Source organism: Manis javanica, chromosome 7 (assembly GCF_040802235.1).
Source record: "Manis javanica isolate MJ-LG chromosome 7, MJ_LKY, whole genome shotgun sequence".
NCBI classification, from domain to species: domain Eukaryota; kingdom Metazoa; phylum Chordata; class Mammalia; order Pholidota; family Manidae; genus Manis; species Manis javanica.
In genome coordinates, this window is record NC_133162.1 from 20,086,510 (window position 1) to 20,109,652 (window position 23,143).

At 34.8% G+C, this 23,143-nt stretch overlaps 1 long non-coding RNA gene across 3 annotated transcripts in view; it reads right to left on the reverse strand.

Annotated features, from left to right (window-relative positions):
- Positions 1-3,614: 3,614 nt before the first annotated feature.
- The window catches only part of LOC140850563 (uncharacterized), a 28,671-nt gene continuing 9,142 nt past the window's right edge, over positions 3,615-23,143 (reverse strand). Inside the window, exons 2-4 of one of the 3 annotated variants that reach the window (XR_012133502.1) lie at positions 6,391-6,537; positions 5,692-5,868; positions 3,615-3,830 (exon numbers count right to left, since the gene is read on the reverse strand). This is a non-coding gene — a long non-coding RNA (uncharacterized lncRNA). Of the gene's footprint in view, positions 4,067-5,498; positions 5,869-6,390; positions 6,538-23,143 lie in introns of those variants that run through there. The other 2 variants (XR_012133501.1, XR_012133500.1) reach the window with 2 other exon arrangements.

Genomic DNA, 23,143 nt, shown 5'->3' on the forward strand with positions numbered 1-23,143 from the left:
AACCTCTCCAGTCCAGATATGCCCTGGCTCCCCCTTATAATTACCAATTGGTATGGAGATGGACTACTTCTCTCCATCCCTTGGAAACACCTGCCAAAGTGTTGGCTGGTTTTGATCCCCAGCCAAAGCCATCTATCTATCCTCTCATAAATTCAGTGCTAATGCTGGGATCTCTCTTTTAGTCAGGACTCTTCTGATTATGTGTGACAGAAGCTTCATTGGACCAAGAGTAAGCACACAAAAGGGAAAGGTATTGGTTTAAGTAAACCAACCATAGAATGAGCAGGAGTGGAACTTGTCCCAGGGACGCCTGTGTATTGGGATCTGTCAAAAGGGAGGCTTCTCTGGGTTCTTTTTGTCTGCCTGTACTTCCTAAAGGCATCACTCTAAAGTGCTTCTTTGCCTCAGTGGTGCAGCCTTTCTGTGGCAGCAGCTGAACCTGTTTGCAGTTTTCTCAGCACAGAGCATCAGCTTGTTCCTTACCATCCTCTCCTCCTTCTCAGATAGTTTTAAACAATTCAGCTATACAGGGTCAAAACTCAGGTGAAAGGCTAATCAGCACTCAAGCTAAAAGTGACATGTTAGCGAGTTTTTCTTTTTAAAAAAATCAGCTGTTGGACTTCTGTTAACTATGTTACTATCAGTAACTATGTTACTATCACTCCAGGAAATGATGTCTTGCTGTTATTTATAACACTAACTAGATTTGGCAAGAAGACAGTTTTCTAGTAATTCAACTTAATAAAGATGGAGATTAAATTTTCTCATCTGTTAGGCTCCTTAGATTGTCATTTCAAGCCCCTTCATGTTCCTGTTGTTAAAAAAAAAAAAAAAATCAATATGCCCAAGGGCTCAAAGGAGCTCCTTAAGACAAAAGAGATGCAGAAGTCAACGACCAGGGACCAGCAGGGCTTTTCCAGTCTCTGTCCCTGGGGCAGTGGCTCTTCCTTACCTGAGCGTCACCCTCCCTCTCTCTTTCCTTCCCCCGCCTTGCTCCTCCTTTCTGGCAGGACTTCGCTGATTTGTCTATGGCTACACCAGTCCTAGGCCTCATCTTGTTTGTGAGCCCAGGAGGCCCCTAGAAATGAGGTCCTGGACAGGAGAGCGTGAGCTGATTTACCAATGAGTACGTTTCCTTCAGTCACACTGATGCTCATGAGTGTGACCACATCTATGACTGTATCATGTGTTTTTCTGCATAATACATTTGTCTTCACAAATAGATCTCTTATTTCTTATCTGTACAATATTGTGAAAAGGTTGTCCAAGTATTTTAATCTCTGTTTTTCAGATGAGAAAATAGGCTTGGAGGAATTAGAGTTGCCTTTCTTTTCATCCTATTCCTTGAAATAATTTTGTGCATTTACGCCCAAATAATGTTGATGTACTGTGGACTGTGTCACACCTCCTTAAAACCCTTTGACTGCCAATGAAATAAAGCACAAACTCTCGAGTATGGCCTGTGATATTTTTCTTGATCTAACTATTTGTACCTCTCACAAATATCATCTCATATGCCTGCATACTGGGATTTCTAGTCAAAAGCATTTATTAACTGACCTATGTAGCACTTACTGTAATTTAGGCACTTAACACATGCTTTACATAAATCATCTTGTGCATTACAAGTACTTGAGTCAGATACTGTTATGATTTTATAGATATATACATTCATTCATTCTACAGATATTTATGGCATGCCTCTTGTGTGTCAAACTGTATGAGGTAGTAGAAATAGAGCAGTAAACAAAATGAACAATAATCCATTATGTACTTTTTAATAAAACATTTGTTTTAAGAAATCTTTTATCTGAGCACTTTTAAAGTAGTGATTGCTATTGTGTTTAAAATATAATTTTTCAAAAAAAAATCTCAAACTGAATTTAGGGACAAAACTTTTTTTTTTCTTTTCCCAATTAGTATAAATAGGGAGATTGGCTTGTAAACCATGCATTTCTCCCCAGACTAGATATATTCAAATCTCAGCCTTCATCACAGGGCAGGAATCAACTTGGCTAAACTGTATTTGATTCTCTATATATGTGCTAGTTTGAGAGGTTGCCATTTGTTTGTGATGAGTAAAGCAATCAAAAGACATATATATATACAGCAAACTTTAGTATACAGTATCACTCCAGGAAATGATGTCTTGCTGTTATTTATAACACTAATTTTCTTCTTTCACCCCAGCCTCACCTGATTCCCTGTTGGGTCTCACATTGAATTTTTAGTCTTTGTTGATGACTTAGTAGGTGAAAGTCTGATATTTATCTACTTGATTAATTTGGCCAAATGTCCAAAAATGAAATAAACTATTCCAAATTACATTTCTACCTGCACTGAGCACATCCTATGTTGTAGGCAAACTTGTGCACATCCCAATCATTTAGGAAGAGTGGAAAGGTGGGTATAGCATCATCCTTTTAAGATCAGGCGTTCCAGAGTAAGAATACAGGGGTAAGAATCCTAGCTCTGCCACTTTATTAATTACCTTATTTGATTCTCAAAATAAACCAGTGAGTGGGTAATATTCTCCCTATTTTCTAGATGAAGAAACAGATTTAGGAAGTTTGTGTAACTGGTCATTTTAACACAGTCTTCAAGGGTTAGTGGTAGAATTGAACCCAGGTCTGTCCAAGTATAAGCATAGCCTCTCAGCCATGGCACTGTACAAAGGGGGGCTGGTGGTCAATCCTTTGTCTCTATCATATATGTACAATACTCCTTGATAAATTATAATGCTGACCACCTACAACTCTTCCTAGCAAGCACAATGGAGAATTACTAAGACTTCCAGGAGGGAGTTTAATAAACTATTAAATACTGAGTTTAAATTATTTCAGTTTCTTAAAGATTTCTGAAAATAACCCTCATATTGCCAATCCTGTCAATTAATATCATAAAGTTTGATTTTCTTACACATCAGCTAAGCTAACATTCTAATGCAACTTTCTAATCACATAAACTTAAGTAACACTGTTGTCCTTGTTACTGTTTATTTTCAGAATCTCCCTGCATTTTCACTTTCTTGGGTTTACAACATCCTTCAAATGTTCTCCCTTCTTGCTGTACTAACTTGGATGTGCAGGAATATACATATGTCTTCCTTATACAATATACTTTTGTTTCTTCAACAAGCCAGTTTTCTTAATATATTAAGTTAACATTAATCTTACCTCAATGAGAATGTGGCTATGCTTCCAACTTTTACACCAATATGAAGGTTAAATGAATGTTCAAATTAGTGAGTGCGGTACTCTGCTCTTTCAAATTAGATAATAGTTAATATTCTTTTACTTGCTAATTTATTTAAAACTCTGCTTTTCCCACATCGGAGCCTATGAAGGCATGTGTACTGCATTAATGATTCTGAAACAAAGCAGTAGTGTTGAAAATTACAGCTGTTCAACACTTGGCAAAGATGTGACATCCTGGAGGTATTATTAACTTAACAGTAGTTTAAAACTAGAGCCTCCTTCAGATAAACATTCATCATGATTATAATTTTTGAACTGAGATAAACAAATCCTTTAATGGTTCTTTCTAAGCTAAAGATTAAATACAATTCCAATCTGAGGAACAAGAAAATGGGTATCTTTTTAATATGTTGGGTAAAATTTTAAAAGCTGGAACTTTTTTACAGAAAAAAAGAGTTTAACTTTTTATGGGCCAATGACTTGTTTTATTTCATCTTTTTTTTACGTACAATTGGTGGCATTTTAGTCCCATTTTATAGATGAGATAACAAGGTTTGGAGTGGCTAAGTAAACATCCGAGGTGGATCAAGACGAGAAATGCAGGCACCGAGGTCCGTAGTGCAAAGACTGAACCTAAAACATAGGTGGCAGACATTGGAAAGATGGGAAGAGTGGTCTGAATAGATGATTTTTCAAGGAAATGTTAAGGATTTAGGGTGTCAGCCATTACACACTGGAAAGATCACTCTTGCCACTTCATGGTAAATACATGGGAGTCTTCAAGGGCCAGAGCCCATTTTGGAGGCAGAAAAGCAACATGATGGTGATGCAGACTTGTGAGTTGATACTGGAAGTGGAGAACACATGGTCTGGGAAGAGATTTTGGAGATAAAATGACAGAACTAATTTATACTTCTGTGGAGATGGTGGGGGGAATATTGGTGAAGAATGTGTTGCACATGATTTGTAGGTACAGGCTACAATACTCTGGGGAGATGTCAGCATATGTTCAGATTTGTATACTAGGAAATAACCAGATTTTCAGAGAAAGAGTGTTAGTTTGTTTAGGTTATAATTTCATGGCTGCCTCCAAGACATCCAGAATGGGTAGTTGGATGTACAGACTTGGAATTCAGAGAAGTTGTTTGTGTGGAGATTTAAGTGAAAGGAAAAGTAAAGAAAACTTACTGTTAGGCGGAAAGACAGAAATGAGCAGGATGAAAAGGAGAGAGGGCCCCAAAGATGACTCAGAGAGTTGATCAGAAAGGGCCAAAAGGCCAGAAATGACTCAGATGAAGCCACAGGTTCCCAGAATGACTCAGGAAATGTCCAGGGTCTCCCTAGATAAGAAACATCAGAAGCACAGGCCCAGCACAGCCCCTGTCCTCATTTCACCAATCAGAACAAGCCCAGAGAGCTGACAGTTGTCAATCAAGGACCTCTCTGCCCTGCCAAAATCACATAAAAGAAGCCTCAGAATGAGCATCTGGGCCTATGTTATTTTAGGCAGGCCCGCTCTGTTACTCTGCGCATAGTGTATTAAAATTTACTTTGCTTTCTTGGCTTGGTTTCTTGTCTCACTATATCTGACTTCTCTGCGACATTGAGCCAAGTCCTTTCCTTCCTAGCACTTACTATTGCAGTAACAATAAAAGCTCAACAAAAGCTCTGCTCCATTTCAGTCAAAAGCCTTTTCATGTTGATTCTGAACTCCATGCATTTTAGACCTTGATGTGTATCAGAATCTACTGGATAGTACAGTGGGAAAGATTCAAGATTGAGTCACACTGCCTGTGTTTAAATCCCATCTCTGTCATCTCCTTGTATAACTTTTGTAATTTAAGCTTTCTGTGCCTCAGTTTTCCTCATCTGTAAAATTGGATATAATACCTAACAACATTTAATGTTTCTGTACAGGGCAAATGAGGTAATTCATGCATTGTTTCCAGCAGAGTGGTTATCACATCTTCAGTGCCTAGTAAAGTTTGGCTGACTCAGCTAGGGGTTGGTTAAAATGAATGTTCCTGGAGCCCAGACTAGGATTTATGCACTCACTAAGTTTGAGAACCATCAAGTTCCAAGATAGGTATCCACTTACAAATTAGTGTGACTGTCTCCCTGCTTGAAGGTAAATAGTAGATTTGAAGTAAGTGGTTCTGGTTCTAGTGCATCTCTAACCAGAAGTGTAACCTGAGTTCCAGAGACTACTGCATACTTTCTAAAGCATGAGTCAAGAGCCATTTGGAGTAATACGTATTTGCAATGTAATGTATTTGATGTATTTGAAACACATCATGGATTGAAATGAATTTGAAAATAAGCTCTCTGTTTACTTAGTGATATGCTAACCCAGAGCTAATTTACAAACAATTAAATGACCTTTTTTAGATGACCTCTTGGGATTCTTTTTGTGACTTAGTGTAAATGGCTAACAAAATATATGTTCCCCTTTTGAGAGTAAAGGATTTCTGCTAACAGTCAGCTTTCGAGTTACCAATCACACTTCCATTCCCCCTTGCTTCTAAGTATGGTCACACGACTAGTTCTTGCCGTTGGAATGTAAGTGGAAGTAATGGAACTTCTGGGGCAGTGCTATGAAGCAGTAGCTGTTCCCATGCAATTTTGTATTTCCTGGGATTGGCTCCAGAGGATGATGAGGCCCTAGGGGGCGCTGCAGGCAAAAGAAGAAAACAGTCTCTGAACAACCCATGTGCCACAAGAGTGCTTTCCACTCTTTCCACTCTGAACTATCACCTAGGGCTGTGTAAGGATAAAAATTTGGCTTCTGTTTTGTGAAATCCTAAAAATAATGTGGCATATTGGTCACAGAAGCGTCTGTTACCCTCGACCATTTTCAACATGAGGCTTTTTTCCTTCCCCTGAATCTGTGATGGTTAAATTTTACATCAAGTTGGCTAGACTGTTGAAGACTAGGTGCCTGGTTGTTTGGTCAAACATTAGTCTAAGATACTGCTGTGAGGATGTTTGATATCTCTAAGAAAGATTGGATGAGGCCCATCCCCATTGTCGAAGGCAATCAGCTGAAGGCCGTCAGAGCAGAACTGAGAGTTTTTGTAGAAGGAATTCTTCCTCAAGACTGTAATTTAGAAACACTGCCAGAGTTTCTAGTTTGCTGGGCTGACCTACAGACTTCAGAATTGCCAGCTCCCATATTCATCATATATTTACATACATGTTGCATTGGTTCTGTGTCTCTGGAGAACTCTGGAGACTGATTCAAAGTCTATATTCTTCAGAAGATGTCTGATGGAATGTGACTCCATCATCATAAGCATACAACTTTCGTTTGTATACTGTCTGTTGGGGATTGTGCTAGACCCTGTGGATGAAAAGAATAAAACCATCTGGTGCTGAGAGTATAACCCAATTCTGAATAAATGTTAACATTTCAGCTACTGTTGATTTTGCATTGCTCAAATGTGTAGTCATTTTAAACATGTGTACTTTATAGATTTACTTTAGTGTTCCAAAATACTTTTAAACATTGGTACCTTTGTTCAACATCACTCTTCTTTTTTAGCTTAAAAGTGGTTTAGCAGTTTTTTTTTCAATAGGGCACAGGTCTTGTTTTGTAGCTTCACATATATCCATGTAGTAGGTTTTATGAAATGAAATAAAGTGCTTCAAAACCATTATTTAAAATACAATTTTTTAAACTGTCATAGACAAATAATATAAACAGAATTCCTAAATTATTATTTTTTTAAATAGTTTAAATGTATATAGAGATAAAACTTGAAATTTAAGAAATGCTCATTTCTGTTTATGCTGATGGATTAATGCCAGTCATTATTTTATGGTTGAGGTCCCTAGACAAAGTGGCCTACATTTCTCCATATGACTGAGAACACAAGATTCCTGTCCTCATGAAGACCACGCAGGGTTAAATTATAACTGGCTTCAAGGTGACCTGGAGACATTGGTTGGAGAGGACTAGGGGCTTAGACATTAGAATTATTGAAGTAAATTCATCTGACTTGAGAAACATAATCAACCCCTGTTTTCTTTCAAAAGAGAGGTTATAAGTCGAAGTTTTAATTATGGAGGTTGCATGCTTGGTGCCAGCTTTTCAGCTCAGCTATTCTGTTAGGAAAAGATGATCATCTCTTTCCCTGGAGGTTTATTGCACAAGTGCATTGGTACATACACACACGCATGCGTGCACACACATATAGGCATACACACATACACCCTTTGGCAAACTTTTTCACCCATGGCCTGATTTTAAGTAATACGAGGCCCCACTCTTTTATTTTATATTTGCTTTTTCATTGTTTTCATTTGGGATTGGGTAACAGGAACTACAGTTTTCTTCCATTTATTATCAAAGTCACGTTACTTAGCACAGCCAGCTTTTTGGTCTCCTTTGATCCCTAGGGAATAATGATTCTTTCTTTACTTTTGCCATATCTGCTTTCCCTACTACTGTTCCAGGGAGAGCTGCTACAACTGTTTGTAGTCCTATGAAGTGACCTTTACAGTAGGACCAGTTTAGCTTCAGACAATACTGAGGCAGGATAAAAGGTGGGACTGGGAGTCAAGGCCGGGTAGGGGAAGAAGAGGTGTCAGCACTAAGTCATATGCAACAGGGTTACCATAGTCAGAGAGTACTGATCACCTTAGCACTCCTGAACATGTGGCCTCAGCGCATCTAATGTGCCTCAGGTGCTTGTTAAACATTGGGATTCCTTGTTTCCACTTGAGGCCCTGAATCAGAGGAGCTAGGCTTGGAAACCTACTTTTTAAAAATAAGCTCCCAGAGTGATCCTGAAAGTCACAAATATTTGAGAACCACTGGCTTAGGATAAGCCTATCAGTGTTAATTTTGAAGAGAATACAAACGTAATGTTTCAGCTTCTACCTGTTACGGAGTTTTATTTTGAAATAGTAGCTGATAATCCCCGCCCCCATTCCTCTCACTTTCCCCCCATCCTTGCACAAGTACATTTGGATGGGCTGTACAGGGCTATCTGTGACTTCCCCAGAAGGCCTGGGATAGTGAAAAACACAGCCTTGGTACAAAGCAGGTGTTCTTTAAAGCACTTTAAATCTTCTTGGCAAATAGGCCAAACCTTATACCAAAGTAGATAAAAAGTAAAACCAAGTTTATTCTAGAAGACTCAGGCCTCCAGCTCTGATCCACAGGCATCAGAAAACTCAGTAGTCTCCAAAATACTACCAGCTTCACAGAGAAGGTGAGAAATACAATTTCTACAGGTGGATGATATGGATAATATAATATATATACTACTGACAAGTGATAGCCTGTTTCAAAGTACCACAATAACTCTTCACATTTTTATATGTGTTTTTACACCTGTAAGATGTTTCTTTTTCACTGCTTGAGCCCCATTGATGAGTGCTGCATTAGTGATTTTTGTTTTTGCATTGGATAAGAATCATGTAACAAATGTGTCCATAAATTCAACCCAAACTCCTCAGAGTCAGGGGTATACACACACATACACACACACATGTCTGGGCCCAGGGGTTGCCGCTGAGGTTTTGGGGCAACACAAAGAGTAAAGAAGACAGCGGGAGTTGTCATGGAGGGTGCTCAAAAGAGGCCACTTTATTATCCATAAAGCTGTACTACTTATACTGCTACAGTGCTGATTCCTGGTTGCATAAATATTGAAGATGTGCATGTGTATGGCCTTCATGGCCAGGTGTCTGGCCTTTGAGGCCCTTATCTAGCTCCTTACACATGGGTACAACATGCTGTATTTTCAGGTTTCTCAAGGCCAGATGTATTGGGGGTGAAGCAGTGGACAGCTGTCCTCATAGAACAGTAGGGAAAGTAGCAGTGGGGGGTCTTCCCTACAACACACTCCTTTTGCAAAACCAAAAAGAGTGAGTTTCTCATTTTCTGATAATTCTAGTGTTGCACTGAGGGGAAAGCAGAGGTTAAAGGCTCATTTTCACATTTACTTTATATGTGATTTTATAGCTATATTTTACACACACACACACACACACACACAATCACTCACATACATTTGCACTCTACCCATGTAGAACCCAATGTACTACTGTGGGAAAGTAAAATTTACGACAGACTCTCACACTTGGGTCCATGAAATAATGGGCTAATCTGGTGGATTATGTCACTGAACTGTTTTTCTTTCTTTTTCATTTCTTTTTTCTTCTGTAAGAAAAACCACAGATATAAGATATGTTTTTGTGACTTTTGGACACAGATTTAAATCAAAATAAGTGTTGTCTCTGGAAAATAGAATGGATACATAGTTCAGTTGGCTATTTCCCTTCCCCTTTTTTTCTCATTCTAAAATCTTTTTTTTTTTTTTGAGCATTTACCATGAGTCAGGCCCTAGACTAAATACTTTACATACACCTCACTTTATTTCACAGCTGCTGAGTGAGAAACATATTCATGAATATGGAGAGGCTGAATGAATTGTCCAATTCACCCAGCTAGAATAAGCAAAAGTTCATTCATTCATTCATCTCCCAGGCATTTATGGAGCACTTATTCTGTGCCATTACTTTAGATAGTAGTGAACAAAACAGAAACAGTCTCTGTCATCTTGAAGTCTACATCCTAGTAGATGCTTCAATAAAAAAATGACATGTATAATAAAAGTCTGTGGAAAAAGTAAGATAAAGAGCTAGAGAGTGATAGAAAGTGGACATGGTACTTTGGATGTAGTAGTCAGAGAAGGCTTCTATGTACATATGACTTCTTGCACAGAAACCTGAATTAAGTGAGGGAGTAAGCCATGGGGGCTTCTAGAAAGCATGATTCATCAACATGGTATATGATGTCTTGTAAGAGGTGTCCCTGGACCACCTCTGGAGTCCCATGCCAGCCTTCTCTCCCCTCATGCTCTAACCTAGCTGGAACATCTGTTGTTTTTCATTGAGCTCTGTGCTTCCTATTTTAGGGTTTTCATTCATGTTCTTCTCTCTTCTGTTTATCCCCCACCCAAGCCCTTTGGATTAGGGCTAGCTGTAATATTTTCCTGTTGCTGGACATGTCTTTAGATATTCGCTACAATCAGAACAATAGAAAAGATACAAATCGAACTCTTCTCCCACATGGAGGCTGGATGAGCAGTGGGGGGATGATGTGAGTTGCTAAGGGTCAACTACCACTGTTTATCAGTAGAAATTATGTTCATGTCTGCACTTGCTTACACATTTAGGTTGATCTTACTTCAGTGGAAGAAATGTATTGCTTGTCTTTGCTGATTTCTCAGTCTAGAACCGAATGCACTGGTCCACTATGTCAGACTATGGTTCACTCGTTCTGTGTTTGTGTGTTTGTATGTTTGTATGTTTAATTAGGACAATTTATGAGAAAACACATTTATCCTTAAAATGTTAGCTCTCTGCTCAATTATGTGCAATCTCTCATAATCAGTATTAACCAGTTGCTCTCATGTTTACTTATTAAAACTTTATTGAATCCATTGATAATTTTGACTTTGTCACCTCTCAGACTGATGTTTCCCTGGCTAAGTGGTATTCTCACTCCTTCCCTTTGCCTTAATCTCTCTTGCTTTAGTGACTGATGTCTTGGAAACATCTGTTTCAATCGGATAAGCAGGAAGGAGCACTAGGATATAACTCAGGAGAGAGGTTCTTTTCAAGTTACTCTATCTCCAACTTGCTGGATGATTTGGGGAGAGATCCCTAGGTTTTTGAAGCCCAAGTTCTTTAAATAATGGGATAGTAAATCTGACCTATATAACTCAGAGTTATTATGATGCTTCAGTAGACTCATAATTGTGAAGGATTATTTCATTATTTTATGGACTTAATGCTATTTCATCTGAACTCTAATTCCTTTGGTTTGCAGCCATATTTATATTGATGTTATTATCATCATCACTAAAGTAATATGTATATAATGAAAACAAATCCAATAGTACCAAAACTCCATGATGAAAAGTCTCAACCCCATTAGCCCCAGCAATAACTTCACTCCCTAGATACAACTAAATTTAATTATTAAAAAGTTAATGTTTATATCCCAGTGTTCCAGTAATATTTGTCTGTCTTAATTCACTTCCTTCATTCTCTTTATATCTATATTTTTCCCATATTCATTTCACAAAATATTCCTTTTCTCTTACATCACAAAGAGAGAAAATGAGTCTGAAAAAATAGAGACATCTTCTTCATTCATTTTTGAGATTCAGGGATCCTGTCCAGAAAGAGCATTGCTCTGAGGCCAAAGGGCAGCCTGCAGCTCTCACTTACCTGGGGATCTCCAAGAGAATGCTTCCAATGGGGTGTTTATCTTATTGCAGGGCAATATTTTAAATAAAAAACAAAAACATTCAGAACTTTCTGACAAAATAGATTCAAAAGTCATATGAGAAATGTGTTGCCCTACTAAATTACAATTTAATGGTTCTTGCATTTCAGTGAATTTGAGTCTTCATTGACTTAATTCTTTTTCTTGATGTACCTTTACTTAGCAATATTAACATGCACAATTGGACTTGACCTCCTGCAACTGTCAAAATAAATGAGATGAAATATAAATTTTATTGTTTCTTCCGTTGCCTCTGGGTTTCTTTTCCTAACCAATTATTCACAAAATGTGGCATTTCACTTTTGTTCCTGGGGCTGTGGATAAAGACTTAACATAAGTCAATGCCTCAGTCTCACCTTGAATTGCATAGGAAGAGGGTCACTCAAGAGGACTGGAAGTATTTGGGAAAAAATATATTTCTCATAAGGAGAAATAAAAGACAGCTTATATTACACAAGCAAAGATTCAGGGGAAATTAATGATTAGTGTGGAGAAAGATATCCCTGTTTACTGAAGATAATACAACACAAATATTTCACCCAGGTGCAGTAAAAAAATACTTGAGGCACAGAATTTAATTCATAAGAATTGTGCTACAGAGAAATAGTTAGCATAAACAGCTTCATAAAATTAAAGGAATAGTTTATGATAAAATATTAATTAAGGGATAAATTAGTTGGTGTAAAGTTTGTTCCTTCAGCTACCTGTTTAAAAATTGTTTTTGAAATAGGAGCTTAAATCCTCTAGGATTTTATAAAGAAGATTGATAGAAAATTACTACAATTTGTGCACAAGAGGAAGTATATAATATGAAAAGCAACTTTCTTTCACTTGAATAGTTTTTATTGTTTTCAGTGTGCTTTGATGTCTACACTCCACTTTGAATCTCATGAAAACTCCATGAAATGGTGAGGCAGATATTAGTATCCATATGTTGTTGATAAGCAAAAACTGAGTTTTACAAATAAAGCTCCTAGCTGGAGCTGGAAAAACATAGCATCAAATTCTGTTTTCTCATTAGCCAATCCTTATTCTTCTTAAAATTTACTTGAAATTTCATTTCTTTAGGAAGTTCTATATATATTCTCTTATTCCATCATGATATCTTCCATGACTGATGAGAAGATTCTAGACCCCTCTCATTTTCCTATATTGATTATCTAGCTTTGTTTTCTTCTTTTTTCTTCCTTATAGGTTATAAACATCATAAATGCCAGAATAGGGAAGGCAGCGTAACTTGGGTATTTAGAGCTTGGGTATATAATTCAACCAGACTTAAAATCAAATCCCATTCTGGCACTTTGCATGGATGACTTTATATAAACACTAAGTTATATAAACACTAAGCTTCATATTCCTCACCTATAAAATAATGGACATTAGATTTTTAAATTCCTTATCCATTACTCATTTCCGGTGGGGCTGTCAATAATGGAACCCCATTTCTTGACCTTTCAGGTTGGGCATATCACCTGGACTGGCGAATAGGCAATTGGTTGAAGGGTAGATACATGACCAAAGCAACATCAAGATACTTTCTTGAAATTTCCTTGCTTGAAAATGCAAGGCTGATTCTCATTGACAGCTGTTAAATATCCACCTTCTCTGCCAGATGGAGGGTCCTGTTCTAAGCATGAAAGTATGAGGTCAAACCAGTAGAGAAGTGGGAAAAGAAAGTGAGTAGGCACTATATATAATGCCTGATGCATTTGCACCCATGCTTCCCAATGCCTTGAGATGCTAAACCTCCTTATTGCTTTCATTATGATTTTATTTCACTTAATATACTAGAATTGGGCTTCTTTTGATTATAAGAATCCTGACTAAAGCATTTTGTGGTAAGGTTATGGTAAAACTAAAGTAAAGTAAGATGTAAAGTACTATTTATAATGCTTGGCACATGGTAATCATGTACTTCAAGTTTGCTAAAAAGGTAATTATGCAATTATTAACTATATTGATTACATGATTTTATTTTCATTCCTAAACATTTTTAGGACAGCATTTTATATGTAGGAGGTGCTCAGTGGTGTCTGAGTGACTTCCTTTCCTTTGTAGACAATGAGAAGGATGCTGAGTTAGAACTGGAATATAACTTTGACTCACTTGGATAAAATATTCCTTTATATTTTGTCAAATATAACCATCCCTGATTACATCTGTTTTGTGTTCTTATGATAGACAATTTAGTATATCAATATCACAGGACACTAGATTAATACAAAAAGCCAACTGCTATTTTATACGTGAATAATGAACAATAGGAACTTGAAATTAAAAAAGAAACATTTAAAACAGTACTTAAAAAATAAAGTAATGCTTAGATAAAATCGAACAAAGTGTATAAGATCTTTACATAGAAAAATATAAAACTTCAAGTTGATCTAAATAAATATAAAAATATTTCTTGTTCATGGATTTTCAGGCTCATTGTTAAGATGTCAGTTCCAAATTTGACATATGGAGTCCATGTAACTGCAGCAAATATGCTAACAAGCTATTTTAGAAATTATTTTAGATATAGGTGACTTTAATGTTCATAGAAAAGACAAAATACTTAGACACAATACTGGAGAACAAAAGGAACTTCAAAAGGACACATAATACCAATTTTATGATTTATTATAAAGTGATAGAAATCAAGAAAGCATAACATTGGTTAAAGAATAGACATGCAAATCAATAGAACAGAATAGAGAACCCAGAAATAGAGCCAAATATATAGTTCTGATCTTTGACAATGGAGGTGAAGACAATTCCATGAGGAAAGGGTAATATTTTCAAGAAATATTACTAAATCAATTGGATGAAAAAACATTAAAAACAATGAACCTAGACATACTCCTTATACCTTTCACTATAATTAATTTATAATGGATTATAGATCTACATGTAAGGCATAAAACTATAAAAATTATAGAAGGAAACATAGAAGAAAATCTAGGTGACCTTGGGTTTGTCTGAATTTTAGAGATCAAAATCCTGATCAATACAGAAAAAAAGTTGATAAGTTGGACCTTGTTAAATTAAAAAACTTCAGTCTATGAAAGAAACCATTAAGAGAATGAAAAGGTAAGCCATAGACTGGGAGAATATATTTTCAAAACACATGCTGATAAATAACTTTATATCCAAAATATATGAAGAATTCCTAATGTAAGATTAAAAAAACAAATGACCTAACTGAAAAATGGACAAGTAATATGAGCAGACATCTCACTAAAGAAGACATAAACAGATGGCAAATAAGTGTATAAGAAGATACTCAGTATCATCACAGAATCACAAATTCAAAATGGCTAAAATCCCAAAACTAACAGTGAAAGATGTTGGTAAGAATGTAGAGGTATGGAACTATCATTCATTGTGGTGGGAATGTAAAACGATACTGCCAATTCTGAAGAGAGTTTTGTAATTTCTTATCAACATAGTCTTGTCATACATTCTAGTAGTTATGCTCCTACATATTTAGTTGATTTAAAAACTTGTTCCACATAAAAATGCACACATGGGTATTTATAGCAGGCCTATTTATAGTTGCTCTAAACTGGAAGCAACCAAGATGCCTTCCAATAGATGTAAGGACAAACTATGCTGAACAATATTCCATTATCCATATATGCCAATAAAAACAAATGAGCTTCCAAGCCATGAAAAAACACAGATGAATTATAAATGCATACTGCTAAAGGAAAGAAGCTAGTTTGAAGAGGCTATATGCTTTATGATTATGATTATATGACCTACTGGAAAAGGCACAACTATAGAAATAATAAAAATGTCATTGGTTTCCAGGGGTTCAGAGGAATGGGAGGTTTGAATGTTGAAACTGGACTTTCCTAGGATGGTGAAAATACTCAATATGATATTGTGATTATAGATACAAGACGCTATGCATTTGTCAAAATACACAGAACTTTATAGCTGAAAGAGTAAAATTTGACATGTACAAACTTAAAAAAAAATAATTCAGGAAGAGAATTCCAAGATAGAATTCATAATGTGACACAACAATCTAATACAAATATATGAAACACTTGTATTGTGATGATGGAGAAAGTCTGAACTAAGTAACTTTGGAAACTGGGTCAGTAAGATGAAGAGAAAAATAAGCTGTACAAAAACTCTGTACTCTGGGTGATAGTTTCCAACAAGCATACTAAGAATTCTGTACACTGGAAATATAAATGAGAAATCATGGATGGTAGAAGTCAAATTTCTTAGTGTTGGAGTAGGAATTTACAGATATGAAGAGGAGTCTAGAATGATCCATATAACAATGGAGTTGGAGAATCCATCTTTAGCTTAATATCGAGATAATCACATACAGAAATATTTATAGATACATGTATCCACAAGGGTTAGTATATATACCTATACATTTCCTTATTACATCAGCTGAGAGGGCCTAACAGCAATACTCCAGAGACAGCAAGCACACTCAGCTCCCATATCCTTGTTAGGTTTCAGCACCTTCCCCATTAAAAGGAACTGGAGAGCATTAGATAAATGCCTGATTCTAGGACTGGAGCAGGAACTATACAAGCTAAAGCCAGAGTATCATAGTAGAATGTAATAAAATGCTCAAAAACAAAAGCAATCAATGAATGAATGAATGATGGGAGGATGTCAAAGGGGCAAAGGAGTGAATGAACGACCTCCGAAAGGCTAAATTTGAAACACTTTGAATAAAATAAAGCTGTACTAGATTATAAGCTGAAGTATAAAGTAGATTTCCATGATTTAATAATGGTATAAATTATTTTTATAAATAAGTGAATGAATAAATAAATAATTGAGGAGGATTAGGCAAATTCTTGTACTGAAGAATTCTAATAATTTATGTAGATACCCTAACCTGAAGGAGGTGAACTATACCTCCCAATTCCTCTGATGTGAACTGTAAATAGTGACTTCTTTTTAAGGAGAACAACACAGAAAAGTGTGTGGGGGGGTAATATAAACAAATAGTGTAGAAATATGACCAATACTCTCTTGACCAAGTGATCAAGGTCAGCATCAACAATGAATTTATGTAGATGGTGTATGTACCCTTGGCATGATATAGTGAATATGGTGCTTATCTTTGTGGTTTTCCTCCATGAGACTTATAACCCCAGTCTAATCATGAGAAATAGATTAGAAAAATATCAGTAGAGGGACATTCAATATAATACAAGATCAGTATTGTTTAAAACTCTCAAAGTCAATAAAAGCAAACAAATCTAAGAAATGTCACAGCCAAGAGGAGCTAAGGAGACATAACAACTGAATTTGATGTATTTTCTTTAAGATCCTGAAACAGAAAAAGGACTTTAGTAAACAGCAAGAAAATCTTAAGATGTACACTTAGTTAAGAATACTGTGTCAATATTGGTTTACTGTGACACATGGATCATACTAATGTAAGATGTTGAGAGGTGCAACTGTCAATGGGATATATGGGAACTCTCTGTAATAGCATTGCATTTTTTAATCTAAAAATTTTAAATTAAAACTAAAAGTGCAGATTTGAATGATCACTTTATCCTATAAAACATAAAAATGGCAGGCATATGAAGAGATGCTGAACATCATTAGTCAGTAGAGAAATGTCAATTAAACCACTGAGATACCATTGTAAACCCATTAGAATAACTAAAAAAGACAGGCAAAGCCAAGTGTTGACAAGGATGTAGAACAAAAAATCCCACATTGCTGGTGGCATTGAAAAATAGAAGAGCCATTTGAAAGAGTTTAAATTTGAAAAAAAAAAAAAACTAAACATACCCCTAACAAAAGACCCAGCAATTACATTCCTAGATACACACACCCAGATACGTAATATATACATATATATATAAAAGAGACTCAGGGAAAGACTTACTGAATTTTCATAGCAACTTTATTCATATTACCCAAGAATTGGAAGCAATCTAAATGCTAATCAGCTGAAGAATGGACAAGAAATCAGTGGTATATCTATAATGCAAAATCCCACTCAACAAGGAAAAGATACTGTAACAACATGAATGCATTTCAGAAGGATTTTGCAGAGTGTAAAATTCAGCCACTAAAGGTTAAATGCTGTACAATTCTACTGATATGTAATTCTAAAAAATAGCAAGAGTTTAGTAACTGAAAACAGATGAGTGGTTGCCAGGGGTTGAGATTCAAGGGAGGAGACTGTATGTAGAAGAACATTTGGGAATCTTTGGGGTTGATAAATATAGTCAATATCATGAATGTGGTGGGGATTACATAATGATGTATGTTTGTCAAAGCTCATCAACTGTATAATTAAGATTGGGGAATCTAATTATGTGTAAATTATACTTTAATAAATCTGACCTTAAAGCACAAAAGAAATAAGAAAGGCACAAAATATGTAAAAATAGAACTTCTAAAGAGCACAATCATGTCTGAGATGAAAAACACACTGTGAAAGATTAATAGCAGATTATATTCTGCAAAAGAAAAGATTCCTGAATTGGAAGATACCTACTGAAAGTATCCAAAATGAAACAAAGAACTAAAACTATACAAAGTATGTAGAGGTCACTTATGTTTTGAGACATATCAGACCTTCTAATCTTATGTGGAGGCCAAAAAAAGATGAAGAGGTGACACTGAAGAAATAATGGCCTATAATTATGCAAATTTGATGAAAGTATAAACTCTCCATTCCCAAAAGCTTAAGGAACCCCAAACCCAAGAACCTTGATGAAAACTCACTTAAGTGCATCACAATAAAATCACATAAACCAGTGAAGATAAATTTTATAAGCATTCTCTATAAATAAGAACAGAGAGTTACACTTCATAAGCTAGCAAAAGTAACATAATAAAATCACAAAAAATATTCAACTAATCCAAAAGAATGCAGAAAAAAATGGGAAAATGAAACAAAGAATAGGTTGGACAAACAAAGCAATATTATAGTTTTAAATTAAACTATATCAGTAATCACATTAAATGTGAATAGTCTAAACACTTCAGATTAAATGCATAGATTATAAATTTCTATTTATAAATCAAGACTTAATTATATTCTGTTTATAAGAAGCCCACTTTAAATATAAACAAAAATAACTTGTAAGTCAATGGGAAGAAGTCTTATGAAAAGAAATCTGTAGTAATGATATCAATATCAGAAATCAGCTATTAAAGCACAGAATATTACCAGGAACAAATGGGGTCATATAATAATGATAAATGGATAGTGTTTCATGATCAAGGGAGTTTGTACCAGGAAGTCAATACTGATTTACCATTTGAAAGCTCATTATTGTAATTCACCGTATTAACAGATTTACAATAAAAGCCATATGGTCACTTCAATAAATGCAGAAAAATAAAGCTTTTGACAGAATTGCGGATGTATTCAATATGGAAGGAAGGAAATGAAGGATGGAAGAGCAATCTGGGAATAGAAGAAAATATACTCTAATGCAAGGTACGAATGGAATAAAAAGCTATAGTTAAGATCACATGAAGTGGTGAACATCTGTTAGCTTTCCTATAACATTAAAATTATAGCAAGCATTTCCATTCTCACTACTTCTGTTAAACATCATATTAGAGAATGTAGTGAAAAACACAAGAAAAGAAATGAATACAGATTGGAAAGGCGGAAGTAAAACTACCATTGTTTATAGAGCATCACACAGAATCTCTGAAAAAAACTCCTGAAGTTGATATGTGAGTTTAGCAAGGCTACAAAATCAACATATAAAAATGTACTGTATTTCTATGTACTAACAGCAAATATCAGATATTTTTGTGTTATAAGACAGTTTGAAATGAACACAATAAAAGGATGTCAAAGATGAAAGGGTCATGCGCTGAAAACAACAAACTAATACTTAGATAAATTAGGGAACACCTAAATAAATGAATATCGATACTATTCTCATGCACCAGAAAACAGTACTAGAATATAAATTCTTTCAAGCTGTTCTTTAAAACCAATGAATCCTAATAATAAATACCAGTAGGTTTTTTTCTTAACTTCCACCCAAGAGAAAGTGGAAAATCTAACCAAGGACAGAATAAAATTTGGTTAACTGAGTTATCAAGGAAAATTATGAAGTATGGGTTATCATGTTTCTGAATAAAGGTTGAAAGCAAGGATATTGTGCAGAAACATAAAGATATAAGATGTCAAAGCAAATAGCAGTTCAGAATTTGGTCAAACAAGATGAGTTCAGGGGGCAGCCCCAAAACAGATGTCAATGGATATTCAAAGTTTTGGCAGATAATACATTAAGCCAAACTCTAGACATCTAAGTACATGTAGGTGATTTGAACTGGATTTAATTTTAAGGTATATGTCAGGCAGAAATTTCTTATTTAGCGAATTATATCAAATTAAAGGTGATTAACTCTAGGTACAAAATAATGTAAGCTCTAGCCTTGTTAATTAATTGTGCCTCCTTGACATAGTAGAATTGTCATTTAGTTCAAATTAAATATCTTTATCTCTAATTCGAAATGATTCCATACTTGCGATTCAGTTACAGTGTTCAGAAATATCACCTTTGTGGAGGAATTAGATAACTATTCCTGGTGTAAGAGAAATGGAAAGCTGCTATAAAGAGATATGCTTGTGGACTATACTTATTGGAGTTTAGTATAGTTGGTGCCCATTATTATCTTAAAATTTACTATTTTGTTAATTTTTTAATTTACATTTTAGTTGAAATGTAATTGACATACTATATTAGTTCTAGGTGTGCAACATAGTGATACATAATCATATATATTACAAATTACTGCAGTAAATGTAGTTTCTATCTGTTGCCATATTAAAGTTACTATAATATTACTGATTATATTTCCTATTCTGTTCTTTTCATCCCATGGCTTATTTATTTTATAATTGAAATTTTGTACCTCTGAATCCCCTTCAACTAGTTTATCTATACCCCCATCATTGTCTTGTTCCAATTCTTAGAGGAAAAAAGTTTTCAGGTTTTCACCAATGAATATGATGTTAGCTATGGGTTTGTTATATATGGCCTTTATGAGGTTATGTTCCCTCTCTATCAACTTTGTTGAGAGTTTTTTTTATCACGAATGGATGTTGAATTTTGTGTAATGCATTTCTGTATCAACTACTGAGATGATCATATGATTTTTATCCTTCATTTTGTTAATGTGATGTATCACATGGGTTGATGTGTGGATATTGAACCATCCTTGCATCTTTGGAATAAATCCCGCATAATTGTGGTGAATATTCCTTTAATGTGTTTTTCAATTCAGTTTACCAATATTTTGTTGACTTTTTTACCTGTATATTGAGGAATAGTGCTCTATAATTTTCTTTTTTTGTAATATCTTAGTCTTGTTTTGGTATGAGAGTGATGCTGGCCTCCTAGAATGAATTTGGAAGCATTCCTTCCTCTACCATTTTTTGGAATAGTTTACAAAGGGTAGGTATTAACTCATCTTTAAATGTTTGGGAGAATTCATTTGTGAAGCCATGTGGTTCTGAGTTTTTGTTTTTTGGCCTTTTTAAAAATTTCTAACTCAATTTCTTTACTATTCATATGTTTGGATCGTTATTTCTTTTTTATTCAGCCTTGAAAGATTGTATCTTTCTAAGAATTTATCCATTTCTTCTAGGTTGTCCAGTTTACTGTCATATAATTTTTCATATTACTCTCTTACATCCCTTTGTATTTCTGTGTTTTGAATTCTCCTCTTCCATTTTTGATTTTGAGTTCTCTCTTTTTTTTTCCCCTAATGAATCAGGCTAAAGATTTCTCAATTTTGTTTAACTTTCAAAAAACTAGTTCTTAAGCTTCATTGATTTTTTTTTTTTTTTTTGCTGTGGCTAAAATGCATTTTAATAATGCCTTTTTTGTCTTCCCCTCTCCTCTGCCCCCATCCATTTTTTTTTGTTTTTTTTTTCCAACTCTATGAGCTTTATTTGAGTTAAAGGTAAAAAAAAAAAAAACTTTTATTTTCAATTTGAGGCAAGTTGCTATAGCAATCCAAAATACTTCATTGATTTTTAATACTGTTTTTTAGTTTTTATGTCATTTATCTCCACTATGATTTTTATTATTTCCTTTTTTTATAGGCTTTGTTATTTTTCTAGTTTCTTCATGTGTAAGGTTAAATTGTTTACTTGAGATTATTCTTGTTTCTTGACATAGGCCTGTATTACTATAAACTCTCTTCTTTCTATGCATCCTATAGATTTTGAATTGTTTTGTCTCCTTTTCATTTGTCTCCAGGTGTTTATTTCCTCTTTGAACTATTGGTTGTCTATCATTTAGAAGGATATTTACCTTTCATGTGTTTGTGTTTTTTCCATTCTTTTTCTTGTAGTTGATTTCTAATTTCATAGTGTTAGTGTTGTAAAAGATGCTTGATAGTTTGATCTTCTTAAGTTTATTAAGTCTTGTTTTATAACCTAACATGTTCTATCCTGGATAATGTTCTGTGTGTACTTGAAAAACATGTGTATTCTGCTGTTTTGGTATGGAATGTTCTGTATATATTTGTTAAGTCCATCAAGTCTAATGTGTCATTCAAAGCCACTGTTTCCTTATTAATTTTCTGCCTGGATGCATGTGCCTTTGATTTCAGTGAGGTGTTAAATCCTTTCCTGTTATTGTATTACTATCAATTTCATCTGTTATGTCTGTTAATATTTGTTTTGTATATTTAGTGCTCCTATGTTGGGGTCATAGATATTTACAGTTGTATATCATTTGTTGAACTGATCTCTTTATCATTATGTAACATCCTTCTTTGCCTCTCATTACAGCCCATTTTAAATTCTGTTTTGTCTGATATAAGTATTGCTACCCTAGTTGTTTTTTTTTTGGTCAATTCCTTTTGCATGAAATATCTTTCTCCATTCCTTCACTTTCACTGTGTATGTGTCTATAGGTCTGAAATGAGTCTACTGTAGGCAACATATAGCTGAGTCTTGCTTTTTATTCATCTGGTCACCCTATGTCTTTTGATTGCAGTGTTTATTCCATTTACATTTAAAATAATTATTGATGGATATGTACTTACTACCATTTTGTTATTTCCTTATTGTTTTTGTAGTTCTCTATTCCTTTCTTCTCTTGCTCTTTTCACTTGTGATTTAATGACTTCTTTAGTTTCATGCTTGGATTTCTCTCTTATTTGTGTATCTATTATAGGTTTCTGGTTTGTGGCTGCCATTAGGTTAATATATAGCATCCTATGTATATAGCAATCTATATTGTTAATGGCCACTTAATTTTGAACACATTCTAAAAGCACTGTATTTTTACTACCCCTTCCATGTATTAAATATATGACACCATATTTTATATCTTTTTATTTTGAGTATCAATTAGCTAATTATTGTAGATTTACAAATTTACTACTTTTGTCTTAAATTTTATACTAGCTTTCTGTGATTGATATGCTACCTTTACTAAATGCTTTTTCTGGTGAAATTTTTTTTTCTTTTCATAATTGTCTCACTCTCAATTATGACCTTTCTTTTCTCCTTAAAGAAGTCCCTTGAACATTTCTTGTAAGGCCAGTTTAGTGGTGATGAACTCCTTTAGCATTTGTTTGTCTGGGAGACTCGTTCTTTCTCCTTCATTTCTGATTGATGACCTTGTCAGGTAGAGTATTCTTGGTTGTAGGATTTTTCCCTTTC